At 34.6% G+C, this 20388-nt stretch overlaps 1 protein-coding gene and 1 pseudogene across 1 annotated transcript in view; one reads left to right on the forward strand and one right to left on the reverse strand.

Annotated features, from left to right (window-relative positions):
• Positions 1-20388, reverse strand: part of LOC125834427 (ethylene-responsive transcription factor SHINE 3-like) — a 388745-nt gene that overhangs the window by 60121 nt on the left and 308236 nt on the right. The gene's annotated exons all lie outside the window — the stretch shown is intronic.
• On the forward strand, positions 9703-11341 carry LOC125834401 (luminal-binding protein 5-like; annotated as a pseudogene).

Consider the following 20388-nt stretch of genomic DNA (forward strand, 5'->3'; position numbering starts at 1 on the left):
CCCCTTAAATCAACTATAATACTTAAAACTATCAATATGGGCTTAGTCTAGAGGAATTGACACAGATATACAACTATTATATATAATTGGTAATATATAGCCCAAATTAATTAGCAATTAATAGCCTAAAACAAAATTAACACGTATTAACCTAAAAGAAATAAAACCAACTTTTTATAGTTTTTAATCATGTGCAACCAACCCGCATTATTAAGGAGATGTGGGATTGTTTTTTCTTCCTTGTTTTTAACTCCTATAATTAAGGAAGTTAGCTTTTCAATTTTTTTAAATTCTCAAACTCAACTTTGTGTAACTGTCTATTTTTAAAAATATATTAACACAATTTACAGAAACATAAAGATATATTTGATTGTAATTTTATGAAATTTTTTTTACCAATCAATAATACTTAGTTTATTAGAAAACTGATTGCCTACTTTTAAGAAGTGAAATATATATATATATTTATTAATTAACCCATTAAAAAAAGGTTACACCAACTTTTAAGGAATGAATTTTTGAAAATTCTTTAAATAACTTATTAAAAGATTGTGACTACTTTTAAGGTAAGAAAATGTATTATATGCTCTAACGTGTATTAATTATCACATAAACGATAATAATTAATCATATAATATTAAATGACATTTTATTAGAAAATGTAATAATACATATGCATAAATTATACAATAATTAAAGTTGCGATTACATAATGTATACATAAAACAAATATGTATTCACAAAAAATTATTCATAAAAATAGACGTGTAAATTTTATTGATGTATACAGTAATTGTAGCATGTATACATAAACTTTATATTGTATACATAAGAATATTACCATCAATTATACGTATTACTATAATGAATACAAGAATGAGATTAATATGATACATATATAAATTTTATTCATTAATTGTACATGTGATTTTGTTTATGTATACGGTAACTGCATTATGTATACATTAGTTCATATTCATCGTGTATTCAGTGATTTGTATTCATATATAAACTTCTATACTTTAATTTAAATTGAGATTGGAATTCATTGGTATACATTGGGTTGTATTCATCAAAATCAACATTTTGATTTTTTACGAAGATCTAACGAGAATCTTTCTTACCCATGAAATTGAGAACAAAAATTTCAAAAAACTATTACCTGAATTTTCGCAAAAAAAGTTATAAAAACTTTAGTTCCACAAATCATGAAATTTCAAAATTAATGGGGCAAGAAATGCTACATAATTATATATTAAAAGAAATTATTGGAAGGATCAATAGATAAACATACAGTTATATCTGATTTGCATAGACAAAGTAAATTAAGGAGAATAAGAGAAAATTTAGAAGAGAAGCAAATATACATATGAAAAGGATTTTAGAAAGAAAACAAAAGAAGGTTGAATAACCTAAATTTTCACAAAAACTTCAATTCTACAAATCATGAAATTCACAATTAATTGGACAAAAATAAGATTATATATAAAGATGATTTTTAGAAGTATCCATGAAAAAACATATTGTTATATCTGATTTTCATAAACATATTGAATTAAGGAGAAGAATTCTGTTTTAAAACTGTTGACAAAATAATAATAAAAAAGAGATAAAATAGAGATAATAAAACAATAAAAAAAATTCAAGAAAAAAAAAGCAGCAATCAAACGTGTGTTTGAGAAAAATAAGGAGGACAAAAATACATTTTTTAAAAAGAAAAGAAAAATAACAATTCAATGCCAAATAAATAAAATAAAGTTTTTTTCTTGCTAAAAAATTAAAAGTGGGCTATTTATTGCTAATTAGTCTATAGGGTGTCATGTTGTGCCATTTTGTCCTTAGTCTATGGGGACGGTCCAACCCAACCCGTTATTGGGATAGGATTGAGATAAGAATTTCAAACCCATTTAAAATCAGGACTTATAAGTACGGCCCAAATAAGTCCTCGATCCTTGAGGCTTGACCGAGGTCGACCAATTGCCCAAAACTATTTATTTAAGGGCAACTTATAGAAATTCCTCTAGTTTAAGAGTTAATTACTTAGATACACACTAATTTACAATATTACAAATCTTACATGGTTTTGGTGCGTTCAAATATGTTCAGATATATGTATCTCGGGAAACATGAACTCAAAATTAGATGTAATTTATTCTAGATGCATTGTATACAAGTGAATATACATGTATCTAGGATAGATAGACAAATCTCCCTCGCCCGCTCACCTCCTTCCCATCTCGCTTGCCCCTCGCCTCCCTCCCATAATGTTCGCTACTCTTTTATCTTGCTCGCGTATATGATATTCTAGATACATGTGAACCACACTAGACAAATGTATCTAATGTGTATCTAGTGTGATTCACATGTATGAGATACATAGACAAATGTCGCTTGCCTCCCTTTTGTTCTCTCTTGCCTCTCTCCCTATTTCAATGTACATATCTGGTAGCAAAAAATATGTATCTACGTGTATCTGACTTGAAATCTAATTTGAAATTATTAATTAGCTAGTGAGATAAAATGTAATTATTTCAAACTATAGAGAGAATTAGTAAATATGGTCGGAGTGGTTGTGTAATTAGGCAGTTTTTCCTTTATTTAATTTGAATTAAAATAACTAAAGTTGTAAGGCATAATTGTTCTTTAATTTACAAATTTATTTTTTCAAAATTCTTTTATTTATTTATTCGTCAAAAAGATTATTATCTTTTCTTTTATATTTTTACTACAATTATTGAAACGACATCACTGTATGCCACATTTAATTTGAAAATCGTTTCATTTTCTTGATGTTATGTATTTAGATATGAGATTGTAATTGAAAGCACCACTAATCATATGTATAATGTATGTTATGATTGTAATTATTATGTATTATAAGAGAAAAGACATAAATTCACCATTGAAGTGGTTTTGAATTTTCAAAAAAATACCTTAACTTTGTAACCATCCTATTACCCCACTAAACAATTTTGAACGGATATTATTATATTATTTTTCGATCAACCCCAAATTTTAAGAAGCAAGTGTGTTCACACACCAATCATTACATGACACGTGTTAATTTAATTAAAAATGTAAAAAAAAATTCACTTTAAGTTTTTTCTTTATTTCTCTCTCTTACTTTTTGACTTATTTTGATTTCATCTTAAATTCTACTTCATCTTCCACCCCCCCCCCCCCCCTCACTTTCAAGTGATCCATCCCTCCATTTACTCTCTTTTTCTTCACCTCCCACGCTCACCCCACCCCCCACATCAAGTTGAACCCCACTCCCATTTTTTTTCTTTTCTTTTTCTTCTTCTTCTCCGGTCAAATTCTTTATTTCAGTGATTTTTGTATATAAAAAAAAATTTCATACTATTTTCTAGACTTTATTGAATTATTGATAACAAAACTAATTATTTTTCTAAGAAAAAATTAAATTTTTGAAGGTATCATCAATTACTCCTTTTCATATAACTTCAAAATTAGAAATGATAATTTTAAAAGAATCAACAAATTCCCCGAAAATTGAAAGAATTTAATTGAAATCAGATTAAGAAACTATATGATTCTTCCTAATCATCTTAAAATCTAATGGGTTTATCAAGTTGTTCGAAATGTAAGAAAATATTTAGATAAAGTTTTAAAATTAAAGAGTAAAACTAATAGTAATAAAAAAGGAAGGTGTAATTGTGGTAAAAATGGTGACATTGAAAGTGAGAAGCTTCAATGGAGATGACAATGAATTTTTGAAGAACAAAGAAGAAAGAAAGAGAAAAAATAAAAAGGAAAAAAGTTAAAAATGATAAGAAAAATAAGAAAATATACTTTATAATAAAATACTTATAAAAATAAAATTATATCAGTTATTTTAGGTTGCTCACTCTCTTTGAGAGAGTGAACACACTCTCTATGTTAGGTGGACAAAAAATGATGTAATAATATTAGTTCAAGATTGTTTAGTGAGTAATAGGACGCCCGCATAGTTAAGGTGTCTTTTTAAAAATTCGGGACAAGTTTAACTGTCACTTTATGCCTTTTCTCATATTTTCATATAATTTTGTTTGACGTGTTAAAAACTTAATATATTGACAAAGTTTATGTTTAAAAAGACAAAAAATGGCTAGCCTACCCCAACTTGTGACCCTTCTAGGGTTGGGTTGAATTGACCATTTCCAGGCCCTTTCAAATGAAGGGTGGGCCCACACTAGCCCATCAAATTTCTTAGCCCACTAGGCTTAGGTCGGGTGGGACTGGGCTGGCCATTTTGACAACTCTAATAAAACTCGTGAGTATCTTCTTTGATGGTCAAAATATCTAATTTTTGTACTTAAATATTTGATTTACTGTCTTTTTTTTTATTCTTTTCCAATTTCACACAAAAAGATCACGAATATTCCCCCCTCATTTTTTCTATTTAAGTAAATTTCCTCCCTCTTTTAGTTTCAACATCTAGGTTTTCTTATTTCACTGTGGCTCAGTGGCGCATCCTCTCCCCCTCATTTTTTTCTATTCAAGTAAATTTCCTTTCTCTTTTAGTTTCAACATTTAGGTTTTGTCATTTTACAGTGGCTCGGCGGCGCATCTTCTCTCGACCAAAGGATTGAGGTCGTAAGCTCTTTGCCTTCTCTTCCTCTCTAATCTCATTCATCTAGATTGCCATTTATTTTTAGTTTATAAGATCTCTTTTGATTGTTTGATTATGGCTTCAAATTACTGACGAGAATCATTGCTTTCTCTAAAAACATGTCTTGACTTTATTTTTCTTCATTCCACTTTTAGTTCAACATCTAGGTTTTCTCATTTCACTGTGACTCAACAATACATCCTCTCTCGACAAAAGGCTTGAAACTGTAAGCTCTTTGCTTTATCTTCGTCTCTAATCTCAATGGCACGTCTTCTCTGGACTCAAAAGGCTTAAAATTGTAAGCCTTTTGCCTTCACTTCCCCTCTAGTCTCATTCATATAGCTTGTCATTCATTTTTAGTTTATAATAACTCTTTCAGTTGTTCGATTATGATTACGAATTAAATCCTGATGAGAGTAAGTGTCTCTAAAATAAATAGGTCTTGAAATTGTAGTTATTGTAGGAGTAAAACTCTTTTAGCTAAATAAATTCATATGTTAGTCCACATAAATATTAATGTATCATTAATTTTCTTAATCATAAATTAGTATATATATATATATATATATATATATATATATATATATATTGTGTATGTCTATGGTGACATAGTTAAAAACTTTTTTTATAAATGACAAAAAAAAAATACTTTATAATTTTATGATAGGTTCATCCTTTTTCTATTTTCTTGTGACAATGCAACCATGCCAAATACTAAACATTTCCATAATTCATTAAAATCAACAAGTACTGCTCAATCACATGACATAGGGCCTTAACATCAGTACAACAATAAAAACAAGCATCAACTCAACTTTTTAGTTCAAATGCAACACTTAAATTCTACTATATTGACAAGTAGAATTAATTGGTATATGCCTATGTGTACTTTAATCTTCCTTTTTTTCCCTTAAAAATCAGGGGCGGGGAAAGGTGAATGGATATAAGATGGAGATTCGAACTCTTACCAACAAGGAAAAAATTCAGGTAGCAATTAATTGTGCTACTAAGATTCTCCTACTTTACTTTACTCAATCATGAGAACCTTAATATATATTTTCTCTTGTGATTGAGTAATTTATTTTCTAATTAAAGACTTGGAAAAGATTATCTTTAAGCTCAAATACGATGTCAACAACTTATCTTTAAGGAATTGTATCATTGTGAACTACAATGAATATGACACGAAGCATATGCTAGCTTGAAATAGGGGAACCATTTTCTTACTTTGTGTCAAATTTATTTTTATTATGCATCTACAAAGTTATCATGTTTGTCTTATTCATTTGTGGAAATACATAATTACCCCATGGAACTTATGCCTTTTTTTTAAGTAGACACCTTAATTTTACGGGGGTCTTATTACCCCACGAAACCATTCAAAAGCACAACAAATACATCATTTTTTCACCATCAGTGCTCTCAATCCAAGAGCGTGTGCCACACCTCCAACCCATTTAACAAAGGCCGGATTTTATCCTAACCCATTCATTTTTTAACCCATAACCCAAACCCTAAGAAATTTCCAACCCATTTCACTTTCACCTACCCTCGTCTCTCTCTCTTTGACCGATCAAAACCCTAAGAAACTTCATGAGATGAAGCTAGTTGATAACATTGCTGGTTGAAATTTGTTGAATAGTGGTGTCGGAACGAAGAAGTGAAGGCTCATAAGTTAGTTATTTGAAAAATATTTGAGAAAAAGTTTATTTTACATTGTAAGTTAATTTTGTAGTGATTAGTCGTTAGTTTATTTTACATTGTTTGATGCGTATTTCGTTTGTCTTGCATTTGACATCTCTCCCTCAAAACCTAATCACAGGAAATTGATTTCACATATTTTAAACAAAAAAAAGTAATTAAAATGAGAAATTGCAGATCTCCAATGGCTAACAATGGAGAATTTTGGGAAGGTGGTCTATTTAATGAAGAAGCTAATTCAAATTGGGAATGCCACATGGCGTTTTAACATTTGTTGAATGTTATTTTTTTATTCCTTGACGTGCCCAACCTGCGTGACAACACTGATGGGTTTGAAACGGGTCAAAATGATGTATTTATTGTGCTTTTGGATGGTTTCGTGGGGTAATAGGACCTCCGCAAACTTAAGGTGTCTACTTAAAAAAAGGGTACAAGTTCCATGGGGTAATTATGTATTTCCTCTATTCATTTTCTTTACTTTATCCATTACTATTCTGCTAATTTCTTTTTAAGAATTTTTTTTTACTTATAATAGTTGGTTGATTTGATATGAGCAGGAAGAATAAACACTGCATATGAGAATGAGTTATGATTTCTCCACTGGATCATCTTCTCATAGTAAGTCTTCTCACTTCATCCACAATTTCTTCTTTAGATTTGAAGAGATTAGTTTTATTTATGTGCTACTTTAATTTTTTTTTCATTTCTCACACACCTCTATCCTAAAAGTATGAACAGTCTTATCAAAATTCTAACTCTACCACTAATTTAATTAGTTGTGCTCCCTAAGAACAATTTTTCTCAATAATATATTTTATTTACATAGAATTATGAGAAATATAAACTAATAGAAACTGAAAAGATTTTTGACAACAAAATAAACTTATAAATTATTAATTTAGTCAATATTAATTTAACGAATCCGCAGTGCAGTCAGAAGGATAAGAAAATGTTGCCAAAATTTCAAAATGGCAAACAAATTTTGGGATGAAATCAAGGGGCCAAAGGTGCACGAACCCTTGCATCTTTCTCTTTGTCCCTTAACGGAGAGTCGAGAGTCAAAAGGGCAAAACATTTTGCTAAATTTCTTAATAACAAACCAATTTGGGATGAAACCAAAGGGGCAAAGGCACTTGGGCCCTTGCGCCTTGCCCTTTACCCCTTAACGGACATCATAAAAAAATGTTAAAGACAAGACACACGGCCCCACACACCTTATAAGGTGCAAGGACCACGTGTCTTACTTCATTTGTGGCCTCTTCCCCTTTTCTCCATTCTCTGACCCTAGCCCCCCCCCCCCCACTTTATTTCTCCCCCACCCCTTTTCCTCTCCTTTCATAGAGAAATTATATGACTTCGAAGCCAAAATGGTAAGAAAAAGTTGTTAAAATTTCAAAACGGTAAATAAATTTTAGAATGAAACCAAAGGAGCAAAGGCGCACGAACCCTTGCGCCTTGCCCTTTGTCACTAAAGGAAAGGTGCATGGCCCCATGACTTACAAGATGCAGGAGCTCGTGCGCCTTACTGCATTTGTTGAAAAAGTAATTAATACTTACTAGTCTAAATTTACGTTGTTTCCCTGGATTTGTTCGTTATTTTCTGGCTTAAGTTCCACTGCATAAGAAGATTACAAAGAAAGATGAGCCCATTTTCTTTGTCCTTCTGCAGGTCAGACCACTCCATCCTTAAATTTCCATCATGAATAAGCTTCAATAAGAATCCAATTTTAATAGCTACTGAAAGCATCAATCAGTAGTGCCCTACTGCAAGTAGCACAACCTTGTCTTTTATTTATTTTTAGCACCAACAACTCTTGAAGTCATCTTTTTCCCAACAAAGATGTATATGGAAACTAGAATGAAATTATCTCTTTAATTTCATTTTATTTTTTATATACATCTTTGTTGGAAAAAATGTTCTAGAGTTGTTTGTGCTAAGAAAGTTAAAGACTAGGTTATGTTGCTTACCCGTAGGCCACTGATTGATGCTTTCAATAGCGATTAACATTAACTTCTGATTAGAGCTTATTCATGATGAAATTATTTTACGTATGGGCTGGTCTGGATTGCAGAATGATAAAGAAAACGGGGTTCATCTTTCTTCGTACGTGGCAAAGTCAAAGCCAAAAAATAATGAACAAATTCAAAGAAAAAACATAAATTTAGATAAGTAAGTATTAATTTCACATAATACTCGACCAATTTTTGCACTTTATTATTACTTGAAAATTAGATAGCATGATAATGATTGAATCACTATATGCTATTTGAAATAAAAATTAAAACAAGAACCTATTTAAATTTCTGAGATTGAATAAAAATATCCTCATTTAATAATTTGATCTAAAAATATCATAGTCGTTGGTATATTTGCATGAGTTTATATAGTTGTGTGTGTTTAAAAGCAATGATTGATATCTTTTCAATACATATTTGAAGCTGATTGGTCCACATCATCACTTATGACATGCTCGATTATTTAATTATAGTGTTAGAGTCCTAAAATAAAAGTGACATATTTTCCATTGATTCTCACCTTCATAATGATTGGTCCACGTCATCAAATATGACTCCTCAACGAACCCCCACCCTTATAAATATTGTTGTATGATATCTGAAGAGTCCGTAATTGTGTCTGCAAAGAGAAGTAAGAGGAGAATTGTTAGCTAGTATTTGAAGAAAATTGATAAGTTGAAAATAGATTAGCGAGCAATGGCTGGTGGTGCGTAGAAGCGAAACACATCCTTGATCGTCTTGTTTGGTAAGCTTTTTACTCTTTGTTTGCATGCACATCTTCAATTTCAATCTTTTACAATGAAAATTAGGTTAGAAGATTCACATATGTTAACTTTGTGATGTATATAGATTGTGGGAATTCTCGTGTTCGGCATGAGGTTGATTAGTCAATTTAGATATATGCATGCACATTGTTCAATTGAAAATTGCAAGTTGCAGAAGTAGCTGACAGTTTGGTTAGAATATTAATGCCTTTTAGTTTTAGCTGTGTAGAGTAAAGTATAGTTAGTTTTGGTATGATATTTCCTGATCTGGTACCTGCCTAATTGTTCGGAAGGTAGTGGTTTGAATCGCTTAGACAGAAAAACGTTGATGATGATATAGTTGTGATTGATTGCTTAATTTGAAACGACATCCTAATATACATTTGTTGCAATAGAGCGTGAAGTTTGACAAGTCTGTCTCCTTTGCCTTCTTTTCTGATATATCGTAAAATCTCTTTTAGATGAAATAATTCTATCCTCCCTAGCAAACACTGTAGTAAAGTAAACGTGAACGAGACTCTTATATTTGAAGGAAAACTAAACTGAAGCAGCTATAATAAGAAAATAATTGCTTTGTTTGGTCCTAAAATTGGAGTTTTGCCACTTGGAATGGGTAAAGTGATAATCAGTGCCATGATTTTGACCAAGATGAAGGAAACAATTGGAGCTTACCTTGGAAAGAAAATCAATGATGCAGTTATCACTGTTTCCGGTAATGTTGAAAAGTTCATTGTATATAAAGTTCCAATAATTGTATCATATGATTGCTGATATTGTTATGTGTTCTCCCCTTTAAATCATGCAGCTTACTTTAATGATGCCCAGAGGCAGGCCACCAAGGATGCAGGTGTAATCGCTGGACTAAATGTGGCAAAAATCATTAACGAACCGACTGCAGCAACAATTGCCTATGGATTAGATAAGAAAGATGGTGAAAAAAACATCATTGTCTTTGACCTTGGTGGTGGAACATTTGATGTTAGCATCCTTACCATTGATAATAGTGTTTTTGAAGTTCTTGCAATTAATGGAGACACTCACATGGGAGGTTAGCACCCCTTTGTTAACTGCATCGATTGTTGTATTTGTTTTTGTTAGTTTTCCCATATATTGATATAATACTAAAAATTTACACCAGTTCAAGTTTGATGTCTGATTTAGTTGATGAAAATAAATGCTAGTTGTAAAAACTATTAGTTTCAAATCAACCATTTTCACAAGTCACACTACACATTGATAGTTTCTTCATTGCATGAGAGGATTTTGACCAGAGGATTATGGAGTACTTTATTAAATTGATTAAGAAAAAGCACGGAAAGGACATCAGCAAGGACAACAGAGCTTTTGGAGAAAAGCTGAGCGTGCCAAGATATCTCTGAGCAGTCAACACCAAGTTAGGGTAGAGATTGAATCTCTGTTTGATGGTGTGGATTTCTCTGAACCACTTACTCGGGCATGTTTTGAGGAGCTAATTAATGATTTATTTAGAAAGACTATGGGGCCTGTTAAGAAGGCTATGGAGGATGCTGGGCTAAGGAAGAACCAAATTGATGAAATTGTTCTTGTTGGTAGAAGTACCAGGATTCCTAAAGTGCAACAACTTTTGAAGGTGAACGTAGTCTCACAAAGGACTGTAGATTGCTTGGAAAATTTGATTTAACTGGAGTAGCTCCAGCTCCAAGGTACTTGTCTTCTCTACCTGGTTTAGAGTTCTGATCAGTTTCTTTTTGGCTGCTCGACTAAAATAATATTGACTTCTTGACTAAATTCTTTCATATTTCAATAGAGGAACTCCTTAGATTGAGGTGACATTTGCAGTTGATGCAAACGGTATTTTGAACGTCAAAGCTGAAGAAAAAGCCTCTGGAAAATCAGAGAAGATTACAATTACCAATGATAAAGGTCGCTTATGTCAAGAAGAAATTGAACGTATGGTCAAGGATAAGAAAGTAAAAGAAAGAATTGACTCTAGAAACTTCTTTGAGACATATGTATATAACAAGAGGAACCAAATAAATGACCAAGATAAGCTTGTAGACAAGCTAGACTCTGATGAGAAAAAGAAGATTGAAACGACGACAAAAGAAGCACTTGAATGGTTGGATGACAACTAGAGTGCTGAGAAGGAAGATTATGATAAAAAGCTGAAAGAAGTGGAAGCTGTGTGCAACCCAATAATCAAAGGTCTGGTGGAGCACCGAGAATAGAATCAAGTGCTGATGACGATGATGACCATGATGAGTTGTAAATGATGGCTAGTTTATAGTTTACTTTTTCAAGAGAGAGGATACACATGATTGTCATATACATATATTTTCTATTAACGGTGACAATCAGAAATAGATTTAGAGTTGATTATTCTAAATTGATCCATATAAGGAGAACAAAAGAATCAGTCTAGTTCCATTTGGAAAACATATATGATAGTAAACATTCATCAATATATATTGGAACCTTTTGTATTCTTTCAAATGTTAGTTTTAAAGTTATACTTTGAATCTAAGTACTATTAAACTATGATTATTTTTTTTGATTTCCCATCCGGTGTCCGATACCCACATTAAACTATGATGTTAGTTGGTGTAAATTTGTCCCAAGCTAAATCTTTAAGAAGGTTCCAAATAAATCAACCATAATACGTGTGGGTATCTTCTTCGATGGTCAACATAGCTAAATTTTCATAATTACATATTCAATTTATTGCCTTTTTTATTCTTTTCCAATTTCGAGACAAAAAATGCACGGAAATTCCACCTATACCCCTTTTTTTATTTTCAATTTCTATGTTTTCTCATTTCACTATAGTTCAGGTTGTGCATTTTATTTCTACAAAAAGGTTTTAAATTGTAAGTTCTTTGCCTTCTCTTCCTCTCTAATCTCATTCATGTGGATTACCAATTATTTTTGGTATATAATATGTCTTTCAATCGTTCAATTAGGTCCTTATGAGAATCAGTGTTCTCTCAACAAAAAATAGGCCTTGACTTTATTTTTTTGCATCAATCATCTATACACCAATGCAATTGTTAATTTTCATATGCTCTCACTTATTAAATCAACCATAATACTTGTGGATCTTTTAAATGGTCAAAATATCCATTTTTTGCAATTATGTATTTGATTTATTGCCTTTTTTTTTATTCTTTTCCAATTTCACACAAAAAATAAGCACGAAAACTCCCCTCATATTTTCTATTGAAGTAAATTTCCTCCCTATTTTAGTTTCAACTTCTAGGTTTTCTCATTTCAATGTGTCTCACTGGTGCATCTTCTCTCGACAAAATGCATGAAATTGTACGCTCTTTATGCCTTCTCTTTCTCTCTAATCTCATTCATCTGGACTGCCATTAATTTTTAGTTTATCAGATTTTCAATTGTTTAATTAGGACCTTGAATTAGTATACATTCATCAAAAAAGAACATGACAATTCTCCCTTATTTTTTCTTTCAACTAAATTTCCTTCCTCTATTAATTTCAATTTCTAGATGTTCACATTTCACTGTAGCTAGTGGCACGTATTCTCTTGACTCAATTTATTTGTTTTCTCGAATAATTATATGTTGAAATTTAGTTTAAATTAACATAATACTCAACCTTTTTCGCACTTTATTAGTACTTGAAAGTTAGGTAGTTTGATAGTGAATGAGTAATTATATCATAATTGTTTTTTAAAAAAATGTTTCTAAATTATGTGAAATTGTAACGACCTGGTTCCATCGTTATAGAAATGCGAACGAGAGAAAATTTGGAGCCAGAAAACTTTTTCATTGTATTTGGATTTTCCCAACCTTGTCCAGATTTGGACGAAATCGAAGTCTTTAAGGTGTAGGGAAATCTGATAATAATCGGGTGATGTAATTATAATTTTATTTACATGAGTGGTTAGATAACTCGTTAAGGAATCCGTACGCCTTTATGGAATTGAATTCGGGTGAGTAGAACTCCTGAAATCGATCTTAGCGTAAAGGGTATTTTCTGAGCGTCATTGGTTAGAAGTGTGTTGTGAAATAAGGATTTTGGAATTCTTTAAATAGCTCACTGGTTCCGTGCAAGCTGCTTTAGCCAGATTGGTGCCGCTCTGGCGGGGTCGCTGCAGCGGGGTGAGGGCCGCTGTGACGGGTTCGACGCGACTTTAAGTCATAAATAGACCCCTAAACGACCTTATTTGGCACTTTTCAATTTTTAGAGCTAAGGAACGAACCTCAAGCGACTCCTACTCGTTTTTCACCATTCTTGAGGATAAAAATAAGTTTTTCACTCCCCAAATTCATTTTTCGATCCGTAGAACGTAATAAAATGGATGAATATTGATGGGGGAGGGTTTTGTTATAGATTCTATGGTGAAAACAACCCTAATATGGATAATTGGGATCATGGGTTTGATCTAGGGTTCATAGAATTGTTAGTAATTCGGGTAATTAGTGATTGTTTATTGATTCCCATATTATATTGATTGTTTGTAGACCAAGAACAAGCGGAACGAATCCAGAAAGGGAAAGATCAAGTTTCTTAGGGTTTTAGGCTTTTTTCGAGGTAAGTGATGGTTGTGATTCTATGATTGTGTGATATATGTTTGTTCTTGCTTCATTATGATACATGTATGTATATGAATGTTGCATTATTGATCACACTTGTTGTAAATGAGGTAGATGAACGATGGTTACCATGAAATCATGACTTAATTGTATGATCTTGAAGATATACTTGTGATTGTGATTGTGATTGTGGTGTGTTGATTGGATTGGTTGCCACGTTCCGGCATAACTAACTTGGATCGGTTGCCACATTTCGACATAATTATGGGATCGATTGCCATGTTCCGGCATAATCATTGGATCGGGTACCACGTTCCGGTATACTAACTGTTTGGGTTTGGGTTCCATGAGAGGACCAATGATTTGATATAATTGTGTATTTTGAGAAATGTGAAGTTGTTCGTTGTTAGTAAATGTTGATAATATTGTATATGTTCGTTATATGCATGTGATTATATTATTGTGATGACTTGTGTATGTTGCACTTAGTGGGATAGTCGTTGATCCTACTAGTACACTGTGGTTGTGTACTAATACTGCATTTGTTCTTATTTTTGTTGAGTACATGACATCTTCAAGCGGCTACTGACAGACCTCACTTAGGAGATTAACGATCGTCGTTCGAATTCAAGGGTGAGCTAATTCTTTCGGGCTGCCATGGGTTCTCTTTCGTCTATGTCCACCATTTTCAGACTTAGACTTTGTTCTAGTTAGTTGATTAGTTCATTAGATTGGGGTTGCATCCCTTCTTGTTTAGACTTGGTTCACTGTTAGATGTTTTGGTACATTGACTTTTATGTTCTAGGTTATTACTTCCGCATTGTTAGTTTATTATTGTTAAACTTTTGGTAGAGTTTATGGGAACTCTATTTACTTCCTTAACATTTAACTTGCTTTCGTAACTTAAGTGCCTTAGTTTTGGTTTAGTTGCTTGGTTTAAGTTGTAGTAGTGGTTCTCCAACCGGAGGGTTAGTGTGAGTGTCAATCACGACGGTTTGGGTCGTGACAAAGTTGGAATCAAAGCCTAGGTTCATTGATATCGATGTAACAAAATGAGTCCAGTAGAGTCTTACGGAATGGTACGGGGACACCTTTACTTTTCTTCGAGAGGCTATAGGACTTTAGGAAATCTCTCTATTTTCTCTTGTCTCCTTTCATGCTATGACTTGATTCCAATTGGTATCTGGCAATTCAGATTGGTATCTAACCTCCTTCACTCTTCTGTCTGCAGATGGTTAACACTAGATTTAACGGCGTCAGACCCGTAGCTCCCGTCAATGCTCCAACTGAGGAATCTGTAGTGAGATGTCGAGGTAGGGGTAGAGGAAAAGCTAAGGGTAGAGGCCATGGAAGAGTAGCGCCTGTTGGGAATGGAGCTCCTGTTGAGAATGCTCATGTGAATGAGAACCATCATGCGCATCATGAAGAGATTGAAAGGGAGAATGTTGATTTTGAGAATGTTGAGGATGTGGGACAAGAAGAAGAGGTGCAGGTTGAGACTATCGATGTTCCTCCATAGACCAGTGTTAGCTCGACAGATCATGTCATTCTTGAATGGGTTGGTTGGTCCTTGAGTGCTTTCTTCTGCTCAAGCAACTCAAGCTCCCACTAATCCTCATGTTGCTAGCACTGCGCGTAAGGTGGGTGGGACTGGAGGTAATGATGCTTTCTTTCGTCCTTTGTTGGGTTCTGTTATAACTGGTAATGAGTATGAAATGTTGACTAAGTTTCTGAAGCTAAAGCCTCTTGTCTTTCTTGGTTCTGAGAATGAGGATGCTTATGAGTTCATCTTAGATTGCTATGAGAGGCTTCATAAGTTTGAAATTGTCCATCAACATGGGGTTGAGTTTGTGTCCTTTCAACTTCAAGGTGAGGCTAAACAGTGGTGGAGAGCTTACATGGAATATAGATCTTCAACTTTACCTCCACTTACTTGGACCCAATTACATGCTTTGTTTCTAGAAAAGTATGTGCCTAGGACTTTGATGGATCGTAAGAAGGATGAGTTCATGGCTTTGGAGCAAGGTGGTATGACTATGGCTGCTTATGAGGCCAAGTTCCATGCTCTGTCTAGATATGCTACTCAATTGGTAACGACTGATGAAGAGAGAATCTGGTTATTTATTAGGGGACTAAATTCTGAGTTGCAAGTATTCTTTGTTCATATGATTTCTGCAGGGAGGAGCTTTAATGAGGTAATAGACTATGTTGAGAAAGTGGAGGGGGTGAGGCGAGATGGTCAAGCTAAGACATAGGCAAAAAGGGCCAAGAACTCGGGTAACCTTCAAGGTTCTTATTCCAAGGGGTCCGGAAGGCCAACGCCTGCAGCCAAGCCAATTCAGTCTGTTATGCCCGCCTCTGCAGGTAGTTACTCGGAAACTCCATCTAATTTTCAGGATAGCAGGGAGTTGTGCCTTCGACGGGAGGCTGACCATCTTTTGATCGTACTTGTTACAACTGTGCAGAACTTGGGCATATGAAGAGATATTATCCCCACCCACGTGTGTTTGAGTCCGCACAGCAGCAGACTAGAGTAGTGGTACCCACGGGAAATGGTAATAATAGTCGAGGGCGTTCATAAGGTGGGTAAGGAGGTAATCAGCGAGACCGTGAAGGTAGATGAAATTGTAACAGAGGTAAGGATAACGCGCAACCAGGCAGGGATGTGGCTCGTTAAGAATGAGGCAGAGACGTCTGACGCAGTGATCACATGTATTATTCTTCTCTATGACCGAATGGTTAATGTGTTATTTGATCCGAGTTCTACTTATTCTTATGTATCTGTGCAATTTGCCTCAGAGTTTGATATGATTTGTGATGTACTTGATGCCCATATCCATGTTTCTACCCCAGTTGGAGAGTCAGTCATAGTTACACATGTTTATCGTGCTTGTCATATTTTTTTTATAGGTTTTCAGACTTGGGCTGATTTGGTGATTTCGAATATGACTGACTTTGATATAATCTTAGGCATGACGTGGTTGTCCCCATATTATGTTGTGTTGAATTGTAATACTAAGTCCGTAACTTTTAAAATTCAGGGAAGGGAAAAATTAGAGTGGGAAGGGGTGTACAAGCCTAAGCGAACTAAGATCATATCCTCAATTCGGGCTAAGAAATTGATAGGGTAGGGTTGTTTAGCTTATTTGGCTCATATTAGGGATGTTGAGATTGAGGCTCCATCTATTGGGTCTATTCCTGTAGTATCAGAATTTAGAGAAGTGTTTTCTAATGACTTGCCTGGTATGCCTCCGGATAGAGATATAGATTTCTGCATTGATTTAGAGCCTGGTACGCTCCCCATTTCTATTCATCCATATCGAATGGCTCCGGCGGAATTAAGAGAGCTTAAGGCTCAAATCTAAGAGCTTCTTGATAAGAGATTTATTCGACCTAGTTCTTCCCCATGGGGTGCCCCAGTTTTGTTTGTTAAGAAAAATGATGGTAGTATGAGAATGTGTATAGATTACCAGCAATTGAATAAGGTCACTATTCGAAACAAGTATCCTTTGCCTCGAATAAATGATCTTTTTGACCAATTGCAAGGGGCGTCAGTTTTCTCTAAGATTGATCTAAGGTCTGGCTACCATCAGTTGAAAATTAGGCATGAGGATGTGCCCAAGACGACATTTAGAACTCGCTATGAACACTATGAGTTTTTGGTTATATCTTTTGGTTTGACCAATGCACCTGCAGCTTTTATGAGTTTGATGAATGAGGTGTGCAAACCATTCCTTGATTCGTTTGTTATAGTCTTTATTGATGATATTTTGGTCTATTCGAAAAGTGAGAAAGAGCATGCCGACCATCTTCGTATGGTTTTGGGGGTTCTTGGGAAACAAAGGTTGTATGCTAAATTTTCTAAGTGTGAATTTTGGTTGACTTCGGTTGCATTTTTGGGGCATGTAGTTTCAAAAGAAGGGGTAATGGTAGATCCTCAAAAGATTGGGGCGGTTAAGAATTGGGTTTGACCAAGTTCTGTGACGGAAGTTACAAGTTTTGTGGGCTCGCTAGCTATTATCGTCGATTTGTGAAGAACTTTGCTTCTATTGCCACTCACTTGACAAACTTCACCAAAAATAAGATACCATTTGAATGGACTGAAAAATGTGAGGAGAGCTTTCAAAAGCTCAAGACTCTTTTGACCACCGCACCTATTCTAGCATTACCGATAGAAGGTAAATATTTTATTGTTTATTGTGATGCTTCACATTATGGTTTGAGTGTTGTGTTAATGCATGATAAAATGTTATAGCCTATGCGTCGCGCCAATTGAAGGTGCATAAGAGAAATTATCCACCGCATGATTTGGAGTTGGCAACGGTAGTATTTGTTTTTAAGATCGGACGACATTACCTCTATGGTGTTAAATGTGAGGTATTTACTGATCATCGTAGTTTACAACATGTGTTCACTCAAAAAGATCTGAATTTGAGGCAGTGAAAGTGGATGGAGTTACTTAAAGATTATGATGTCACCATTTAATACCATCCGGGTAAGGCTAATGTAGTGGTAGACGCTTTGAGTCAGAAGACGGTGAGTATGGGTAGTTTACCTTGCATAGGTGTAACCAAGCGACCTTTGGCTAAGAAAATTCAGACCTTAGAGTCCAAGTTCATGCAGTTGGGCATCTCAGAAAGAGGTGGGGTGTTAGCTAGTATTGAAGTAAGGGCCACATTCATTGAGGAGATCAAAGACAAACAATTTGAGGATGAGAATTTGGAGGAGCTTAGGAAGAAGACTGCGAATAGTAAGGCACAAAAAACCACTCTTGATGCGGATAGTGTGCTCAATTTTAAAAGGAGAATATGTGTTCCTAGAGTAGATGACTTGATTGAGAAATTATTGGCAGAGTCTCATGGTTTGCGATATTCTATTCATCCGGGTGTGACCAAGATATATCAAGATTTGAAGCGAATTTATTGGTGGCCGGGCATGATGAAGGATATAACGGAGTTTGTAGCGAAGTGTCCAAATTGTCAACAAGTGAAGTATTAACATCAAAGGCCTGCAGGTTTGCTTCAAAGAATGCCAATTCCGGAATGGAAGTGGGAAATGATAGCCATGGATTTTGTGGTTGGTCTTCCCAAGACTTTGGGAAAGTTTGATTCTATTTGGGTAGTGGTTGATAGATTGACTAAGTCAGCCCATTTTATTCCGGTAAGAACATTTTATAATGTTGAAAAATTGGCTAAAGTTTATGTGAAAGAGATAGTGAGGTTTCATGGGGTGCCCCTGTCTATCATCTCAAACCTTGGTACCCAATTCACATCTAAGTTTTGGACGAAATTGCATGATGAATTGAGCACACAACTCACTTTTAGTACAACCTTCCATCCACAGATAGATGGACAGTCAGAGAGGATTATCCAAGTGTTAGAAAACATGTTGATGGCATGTGTGATTGATTTTGGAGGGCATTGGGATAAACGCATACCTTTGTGTGAGTTCTCCTATAATAATAGCTATCACTCCAGTATTTATATGGCACTATTTAAGGCTTTATACGAAAAGGGATGCAGATCACCCATAAGATGGTTTGAGGCTGGAGATGTAAAACCATTAGGGGTTAATTTAGTAAAGGATGATCAAGATAAGGTGAAGAGTATTCAAGCTAAGCTTCTAGCATCCCAGAATATACTGAAGAAGTATGCAGATCTTAAGCTAAGAGACATGGCGTTTCAAACCGGTGAAAATGTTCTTCTTAACGTATCACCCATGAAAGGGGTGATGAGATTTGGTAAGAAAGATAAGCTAAGTCTTAGATACATTGGTCCATTCGAGATTCTTGAACATGTGGGACCGGTAGCATATAAATTGACTTTACCTCCAAATCTATCGGGTGTTCATCCGGTATTTCGTGTGTCCATGTTGAAGAGGTGTCATGTTGACGGGGATTACATCATTAAGTGGGACTCAATTGTGTTAGACAAAAACCTCCAGTATGAGGAGGATCCGATTGCAATTCTTGATCGTGACGTGCGCAAGTTGAGGACCAAGGAGATTAAGTCCGTGAAAGTTCAATGGAAACATCGTCCAGTTGAGGAAGCAACTTGGGAGATCGAGAGGGATATGCAAGACAAGTATTCCCAATTGTTGTCGATTCAGGTACTGCTTTGTTCTTTCCTTAGCCTATTTCCCCTTAGTATTGTCACTCCGGGAAGAGTGATGGGTAAATTGGTATCTATTGTAACGACTTGGTTCCGTCGTTATAGAAATGCCAACAGGGAAAAATTTGGGGGCGAAAAATATTTTTGTAGTATTTGGATTTTTCCAACATTTTCTAAATTTAGATGAAATCAGAGTCTTTAAGGTGTAGGGAAATCTGGTAACAATCGGGTGATTTATTTATAATTCTGGTTACATGAGTGGTTAGATAACTCGTTAAGGAATTCGTACGACTTTACGGAATTGAATTCGGGCGAGTAAAACTCCCGAAATCGATCTTAGCGTAAAGGGTATTTTCTGAGCGTCGTTGGTTAGAGGTGTGTTGTGAAATGGGGATTTTGGAATTCTTTAAATAGCCCACTGGTTCCATGCAAGCCGTTTTAGCCGGATTGGTGTCGCTTTGGTGGGGCCGCTGCAGCGGGGTGAGGGCCGCTGTGACGGGTTTAATGCGACTTAAAGTCGTAAATTAACCCCTAAATGACCTTATTTGGCACTTTTTGATATTTAGAGCTAAGGAACGAACCCCAGGCAACTCCTACTCATTTTTCATCATTCTTGAGGTTAAAGGTAAGCTTTTCACTCCCCGAATCC

Source organism: Solanum verrucosum, unplaced genomic scaffold, assembly GCF_900185275.1.
Source record: "Solanum verrucosum unplaced genomic scaffold, falcon-dt-bn FXZP01000279.1, whole genome shotgun sequence".
Classification (NCBI taxonomy): Eukaryota; Viridiplantae; Streptophyta; class Magnoliopsida; order Solanales; family Solanaceae; genus Solanum; species Solanum verrucosum.